This window comes from Clupea harengus, chromosome 16 (assembly GCF_900700415.2).
Source record: "Clupea harengus chromosome 16, Ch_v2.0.2, whole genome shotgun sequence".
NCBI classification, from domain to species: Eukaryota; Metazoa; Chordata; class Actinopteri; order Clupeiformes; family Clupeidae; genus Clupea; species Clupea harengus.
In genome coordinates this window covers 11,985,140-11,994,211 of record NC_045167.1, presented here as the reverse complement: position 1 = coordinate 11,994,211, position 9,072 = coordinate 11,985,140, and positions in this window count along the sequence as shown.

Here is a 9,072-nt window from a genome sequence, read left to right as displayed (position 1 = left end):
TAATTGTTTGCTTGGGAGGCAATTTTGCCATCAGCATCTGTGTTAGCTGGGATTTCTGAAATTCAGAGTAATCTCAAATATAATGTGAATTGTTTGTGACGGAATAGGATTCCTGGGAATGGAAATAAGATTTCTCAGAACTATGCCATTGGATAGAACCTTAGCCATATGGAAATGCAATCTGAATGAAAGTAGAAATCCCTTTCAGTTTTCAGGCTGACCTGGTTCCCCTTGGTGGACTCACTGTCTCCTCGCCTTCATTGTGCTCAAAGTACTGATCCAGACCTTTATACCTACCTGACACTCCTTACAACCCAATTACAAAATTAACCACAGAAACACTCGATTAGGATGCTGCAGCTATTTCATGTGTGGGCTAGAATGATCTGCCTCAGAAACTCATTCCCAAGCCATGAATCGGTTGATGCGAGCAAGACTGACTGGCTCTCACGTCTGGCTGCACATTAAGCTGTGCAGGTTTACTTCATGTATGCAAATGTGTGTGACAATGTTTTGCAGTGAGAGACATATATAGGGCATTTAGTGTGGGACTTCACTATTTAGAATAATTTTATGAATTATGGATATTTTGATTTGTTGTGGTATCGATTTTTTTTGTCTTGAGCAGGCTGATCTAGACTTTGCAAAATTTGTAAAATCAGCTTGTTGCAGTCATTACAAATGGTACAATGGCACTATTGATGTTTACAAATGTATTGAACTGGGTTGGGCTTTTATTGATGTGATACTTTCACTGTTATAAAATCTGAATTTGACTTTGCATACTTGGGCATGCTAGGCTGACACAATTATTTTACGAAGGCTATTTAATTCATCTATAGTCCACATGAGTTAATCAAGTAATTAACCATACACATTTTGGTTACTGGGATGGTCCTTGGCTCCTCATTCTTTTTAACAATTTTACTGAAGAAGCAAAGAGCAAAATAATCGTTGACAGCGTCTGAAATTCAGCTTTTCATTAAACAAAGTATCCCAGTCAGCAGACTGCAGCCAAACAGATGGGAGAGAGGCCACTTGAGAGTGATGGGTGACTAATGACAAATTCATTAGAAAGAAAGGTGGGAAAGCGTAGGCTGTAAAACATGAATAAAATATCTAGTTGATTTTGACATCGAACTTATGGGGTACTTTACATGCTGAGAGGTGTATTCTTATTTGTAAAACTAGAATAAAATGAGGACCGTGTTGATATAACAGTATAGGTACAGTACATACCTGATTATATTTACATGACTCTCAAATACAGGCCAGTTAGCTTTTCTTCTCACGTTTAACACATTTTCCCATGATAAATACTGTATATGTCAGGGAAAGAGAGAATAGACAATGCTACTTTAGCTATTTTATTTGCAATGAAAGCACCCTATTTCATTTTCATATCCATTAACGATCACAATAACCAAACACTTCAACAAGTGAAATCTCAAAACATCAAGAACCAGTAACCTCCAAATAGCACTTAGCTCTCTGTAGGTGACTAACAGTGACTGGAGGACCAAATCAATTAAAAGTTCCAGGAGGTGTTCTTCCTAGGTCATGTTGCCTCAAGCCTTTCATGAACAAAACCTGACTTGATTTTCTGTAGACTGGCAACACTGTGACACAAACTGAACACGCATCAATGTCTTTTTGGATCCTCTTGGACAAAATCGTCAGAAAATGTGTCCTTGACAAGGCATATGGTTTTGAAGTGACATAACATTAGTGATGTTGCCATGGTCACACAACTAGACAACACAGGTCTTCTTGGTGTGATGTGGCAAGGAAGAAACACATCTACCTCAGATGTTTAGACCATGACATATTTTACAGATTTCATTTGTACTTTTCCCATCAATCACTCATGCACTTGATGTTATACCCCACAAATACATGATCAATACCACAAAATATAAAACATAGAGAACAACAGTGGAGGGCTGGGAAGTAGAAATTTAGAACAGGATAGTCTTTACAGCTGTTTTTTTTCATGCAAGCTTTTACCTAAAAAAGCATCCACTGCAGTTTATCTGGAATGGCTTTTGGTCATAAATCAGGGGCTTAGCAACAGCTTTTGGTTAGAGGCAACATGTCACCAAACACATCAGTTCCACCAGGGACATTTTCAGTCTGTCGTGAAAGAGTGTTTGACTGAATCAGGGGCGGAGATCCCATTTCATTGTAGGGGGGGACAATACATGGTCAAATTTCAGAGTGTAAATCCGGGGGGGGGACATGAAAAAATTGCTTTCACGAGAGCTAGCATAAACTGCTAAATACCTAATTCTCTTATCACATTTACAAACAGAAATTCGAAGTAATTTTAGAATTATCTAAACAGCATTAAATGTACTAACACGAAATATCTATTCACTGTCCAAAGTTCAAGAGAACTTGATGCTCAAAATAAGTTATAAAACAGCTCATCAGGGAATCGAACTAGCAACCTTTTGATTACAATACGACTTCTCTACCTCCTACGCCACTGTCACTCCATATTACAATACCAGCATAGTTCATGGACCGCAGAAAAAGATGACATTAATTTAACTTCAGATAATTTAACAAATCTGGAGAGGCACTGAGATGTAGACCTACGTTTATTAACTAGCATGAACCTGCCCTGACAGGACATTGTCCTAGACTGTCTAGCTAGCTATCTTAACTGTCTTAATTACCGGCATGCGTGTGTTATCGGCAAACGTTCACGTTGTCATGCCAATCCATGAATAAGCTTATGTATACTTGTGCATATCGATTGGAACTTCGTAAATGGAGTTTAGAAAAAAACTTCTTCTTTACATGTTCTTACTGCGTTCGAGAATGAGGTAAATCTCTTTACATATCGTGTATCATAGCGGCAGCGACAGAGGAGGAAACAGTCTGACAATCTGACCGTGTAGGCTACTGGGCTGATTAACTGAAACACGGAGCTGCCGGTAGCCCTGCCCTTTGGAAACAGCATGTGAACCAAACCACTTTGAGGAATAGGGGGAACATGGTTTTTCAACACTTAAAAAACACATTTTTTACGTCTATAATTAGCACCGCTTGTGTCGTCGTATTTTTATTTAAAAAAAAAAAATCAAAAAATCATTTTTTTTTTTTTTAGTTTTCAATGATTGTTGGGGGGGACAACTTTATGGTAGGGGGGGACACGTCCCCCCCGTCCCCCCCGGGATCTCCGCCTATGGACTGAATGCCTAAAGGCAAAGCAACAAGGACCCCCCACACATACAATTACTCAGGCTGGAGGGCAAGGAGGTGACGGTTAAGTGCATCCTTTTACCCGCTATAATCATGCATTTCGCTAGCAGAACACATTTCACTGTGATAAGTAATGTAAAATGTAGGTCTTTTATACCGTGTAAATGTGAGGAGTTACCTACACTTTTTATATTAATCGTTACTATTGTGACCCCCGGGACACACACACACACTTCAGGCCCATGTGAATGCTAAATGCTTTGTCACCATCTAGTGTCTGGAAGAGCCACATCAAAACGGTGCTCGAAGTTCTAGCTTAGATGTTGTACAATTGGCGCGGGTTGAGGTTGAAAACAACCAACCTAAACAACCAACTACAGGCTAAATGTAGTATGGCATTGCTCTTACCGCATAGTAGCCTAAAACCAACCTTTTGGGAGTTTACAGACTACTTTGTATGCTACTTATATAATACGGACTGGGCCTACCGTTTAGCCTATATGTTAGAAGGAATAGCAACCTTATAAAACAACGGACATGCGCTTAACAGCATTGTATGGACTGATCACCTAGTGGAAATTGAAAAAATGTTAAGTGTTTAAAACAAGAGCTCTGATCAAATAAAAGAAAACATGTTTTACTGATAAAATATTGAGGTTGAAGTCATTTGAAAATATTGAACTGTTCAAATGTAGCCTAAAAAACAATGTTTAAGAAAAGCTGCGACAGCTCATGGGCATCTGTTTGATATTAAAAGTGAAATAGCAGGTAATATGTAAGTGTCTCATATGTGGTAGGTGGAACGCAATTTCCATCATTAAAGTTGGGAGGTTTGGGAACCACTGATTTAGAGGATGTAAGTGGGTGTTATGAAACTGTCAACAGTCTCTCAAATGCATTCCAGCCGCATACATTTGATGGAGAGAGGAAATGAACACAAGAGGGTGCCATTGTCCATCTTTTCTCTCTTTCAATTGCAACAGGCGTTGTATGTCTGATTCTCAAACAAGAATGTATTTTGTGTACCCAACACTAACACCTACAAAAGTGCTTCTACACTGACAGGATCGACTGAACCTTGAGCAATAGAGCACGGCCGATTAAAAAGGATATAAAAAGACTAAGCAACCAAATAGATGAATGGTTGTATCAAAGTGCTCTGCAGGACATTGTGATTGTGCAGAAACAGACAGACAGATCTCAATACCAGACAGTATTGCTATGGTACCGGTAAAGTTACAGTAAGGGGACAGTTGTAACATGCTTAATTTCTTTGCTCGTGTCTAACGTAATACGATTAAACTTACAGACAAAATGTGTGATTGCATCAACTTGTGTCCCAATATCTGTCAAAAGTTATAGACAAAAGTCGACTCGTGTGGCAAATTTGTCATTTTTAAGTTTTGCGCAAGCGTTTGATTGCTCAATTGATGTGACAAGAATAGGTGATTGTGATAAGTGATTTCTGATCAAGATGCTAGTATAATTATTAGCTGCAAACAACGTGTTATATTCCAATAATTTTATGAAATGCTAGGAGAGGTCCGCCCGGCTGGGGACAATTGTAACACACATTTTAGGCCTACATACAATCGGTTGCAACCAGCAAGCGTAGCTAAATAGGCTAACCACTTTTGCACGATTCGACACTGGTGCAATTGTAACAAAGCCAAGGCACTTACTTCGATGAAAATTTGAGAAAATGTAAGGCACGTGTGCTTGAATTAGTGAAGTATTTTAATTAGTGATGTTGCATAGCCTATGTTTAAATAAAACAAGTAATTTCTTTCGATTATTTGCAACAACGCAAAACGGCAAAAAAGTATACATTATCTAGGCTATAAATGAGTTTTCAACCGACACACGTTCAGAAATTGAGTGTAGTCTAGTAGTGTGTAAGCCAGTGCAATCGGTCAAGAGAAATTACACGGTTTACAATGACTTTGCCGTACTACCTGTAGAATATAGACCACAAGAAATAACACCGCCTACAAGTGATTGGCTTGTGCCAACGCAAGCGCAGAAGAGCCAGACAGACTACTCCAAGTCAACCGAAGTTTCAAAGGTGCAACTACAGCCTGTTCTGCTGTCTGGTCGAACAGAAGTTGGAGTTTTGTGAAAGACATGGGAAAACGCCACCACAATACTACAGAGACGAACGGGTTCATCGATAAAGATTATATGTAGACGGGCTACAGTTCAAAAGGTGAGTTTTTGTTTATTTCGACCACTTGTCTTTTCTTTGATCTAAGTTGCAGAACATCCGTAACATTGAAGGATATTGAGAAAATTACTCACCGAATTGTTTGGCTGACTGGGTAGATTGCGGTGAGATGGAAATCACTGAGATAGGCTATTCCACCTCACAGTATTTCTCAAGTGAGTGCATTTGACTCGTTTTGTGTTTTTTTTGGGGGGGGGGGGGGGGAAATCAAACCAAACATAGGAGAACCGTATTTTAATTACTCTAACTTAGACAATTGTATCTACCTACAACATCTGAACATTTTTCGCATGACCAATGTATTCCATACAGAAGTATACAAAATCTTAAGCTCCTTTTACGTTAATTCATTGACAGATCATGGCGTTTGTCCTATGCCATAACTTCATAGGAAATAGACATCCTGCCCTTACTGATGACAGTCCTGTTAACCCCCCAGGAGTAGATGTCACAAGCTGTGAGTCCACTAGTCATTCTCACATCTGTCTAATTAAGAGCAGAAAGTTTGCAACAGTTCATTCTTTGAGCATCTTTTAATTTTGAGTGAATTTGTGTGTTGGTAGGCTACTGTTATCATCCGCACTCATGATCAAGATCTAGACGTTATGGTGTTGTGATTTACATTGCACGCCCACATTCCATTCATAGTTTGTCAAACTGTCCCTGCAGTCATGAATTTTAAGATACAGTAGCCTACTTCGTAATGGGTGTGACCACTTGGAGCAGGAAAACTGCTGCTACTGGTAGGAGCACAGTTACACTTTTTTGTTACTAAATAGAAAAAAAGGTCACATTAAACAAAGCCCAACGTGTCTGGGCCTTCACTAGAAAGACTGTGCTATATATATACTGTGCTATATATATATATATATATATATATCCAGTAGTAACTCACAGATGAAGCCATAGTGAATATTATTATATATATATATACACAGTCTTTCTAGTGTGTGTGTGTGTGTGTGTGTGTGTGTGTGTGTGTGTGTGTATATCATTTTTACTATGGTTTCATCTGTGAGTTACTACTGGAGGAGGATCAGGACAGTTGGAGATACGTAATTTCCCTAGTGAGGTGACGACCTCTGTGGGAAAAGTCCAGTTGTGACCATGAGGGTAAACACTGCCTGAGGGGGGAAGCTGTGGGTCAGAGGGGGCATGGGTATCCCATTTCCTGTTCATTCTGTTAAAGACCCGTGCTGGAGTCATCAGCCCTGTCATTGTCTCCCTCAAAAGATAAAGGATCTTGGAAAACCACCACCCCATTCCCCACAAGCTCTATATTATCCCTGATGGTCAGTAGGCCTACTCCTACCTAATCTTGATTAATTTTTTCAGATTTTTCTCTAAATCCTGATTCAAGTAAAAGTACTTTGGACAATTCCTCAACAACTCCCCAACAAAAAGCTATTGAATGTATAATACCAGCTACTCTTCTTGGCTCCTACTCCCTGGCATGGGAGCCTCTGAGTCGGTGCTGCATTTTTATGATGCTAGCACACAGTGTTATGGTTCCTATGTGACCGTGGTTCTACCCCTCAGAGTGCCACGCTTTCCATGTGACCATAAGCAGAACAAAGAGCGGCTTGTGCGCTGTGTATTGTAGCAGTCCGTTCTGAGGTGCTCAACATGGCAGACGCCGTCGCAGACAGGCACTAACCTCTGACACCCCTCTCAGCTGCACAGTAGAGTGCTTCACCTGGGGATGCCTTTGTTTTTATTGAAACAGGACCTATAGTTTGCTTCGCCTTTAGCGTGCATATATTTATGTTGCATTTCAAGGCCAAGCCACTCTTTTCTAAGTGACTCATTTTCCTTTAAATGGCTGATAGGATGTCCAGTGTGAGTGCAGTGCCACTGGTCATTGTATCATCAAATAAGTATTTATAAATTGTCCTGTTAACTTATTTTCAAGCTGGTTTTATAGTGCACTCAGGGAAAGTTAGAGGGAACTTTCGAAATGATAAACAAAAAGGGTCAAATTTTAAACTTCAATCTGAGGATGAACTGTAGAATGAAAACAATTCACACTTTTGTGAATGTGCGCTGCCATTCCACAGAGTTTAACAAGCAGAGAACACACTGTACCTCAGCATAAACCTGTGGTGCATACATCTGTGTAATGCTGTGGAAGTGGCCCTATAGCTCTGGCCATGTTCCAGTCTGCCAAATGAGAGGAGACGAGCATGAGCTCTGGAGTTTCTGCGGGACATATGTGGTCCAGCTGGCCGTGTGTTTTTGTGTGCGCCATAGGTTTGAAACGCTCGCCGCATCGCGTCTGTCTCTTTGTTCGCACGCGCATGCGTGCGTGTGACACGACGTATAACCTCGTTAAAGGCGGTGCAGGCACAAGGTTGTTTTTCTTTCAGAACTCCCTGCCCCCCCCCCTTCCTATCTCTACATCTGGTAGATGTCAAACTATGTAAATAAACCGAAATAGCTGCTACCTTTGCTCTCTGATGGCAGGCTTGGCTAAGAGCCAGAATGGGGGGGGGGGGGGGGTTCGTCTGTCGGAGTCTGTATATTAAACCACAAAGTCATTCTAATCACGTCTGCCAGTAGAATGTTTTGACCTTATTTTCAATTGGAAAGAAGCGGATTAAGAGAGGAAGTGAATATTTTGAAGAAAAATTCTGGATGGTGATTTTGAGCTGGAGACTAATGGGCATAGCTAAAGGGAAGAGACTGAGCCTGTGTTTGGACGGGGATGTGACTGTAATGTGTGTGTGTGTGTGTGTGTGTGTGTGGTGTGTGTGTGTGTGTGTGTGTGGTGTGTGTTTGTGTGTGTGGTGTGTGTTTGTGTGTGTGTGTGTTTGCACATCTGGAGGAGTTTGAAGGAATCCAGTGGGAGGAAGCCAGTCGCCCTGATAGTAGTGGGTGCATGGGTCATGGGGAGCGTGGAGCCTGGTACTAAACAGAACAGAGCCTAGATGCTTCCATGACTTAGCCAGACACGACTCAGGGAGTCACACTTTATAAGATAATTAAGGCGCCACTGAGGCACAGTCTTTTAGATTGGCGTGAAACAATGCTACATTTAATTATCATGTGGTGTGCGTATATATACGATATGTGATGGGTAGGCTCTACTCCACGGCAAGAACATTTGAACTGAGTACCATGTCTTGTTTGAGAAGTGAGCTTGTTTTGTTTGTTTCCTTTTTCCTCGACCGGAGCATTTGTAAGATGAAATCAGCATAGTTTATGTTGTTTTCCAACAGGGCAATGAGCAGAGGTTACCGCCGGTTACTGGAATTTGACTATTCAGTTGTGTACTTGCTTATGAAGGCATGGGGCATAATGAACAAATAAACATGTTCATATTGGGACTGTAGACTGGAATAGTCATGCGATTTGTGCACTTTATTTGAGAGCCGTGGGCCTCCAAATCATTGATATTTAATACCTTGAATATGCTGGGGAGAATACTACTCCTATGCTTCAGTATAAACAGAGGCAGGCAGACGGAATTCGATTTCTGGATCTCAGGATCTGCTGCCACCAAGTAGGTTAAAGAGTGTCCAGCCCTCCCCGGAGGGTATGATCGCAGACAGCTGACCAAATAGAGCTGCTGTCCCTGCTGAGAAGTGAAGCAGCCTCCCTGGAGCAGACGGAAATGCCACAAGGAATGACTCTGCAGC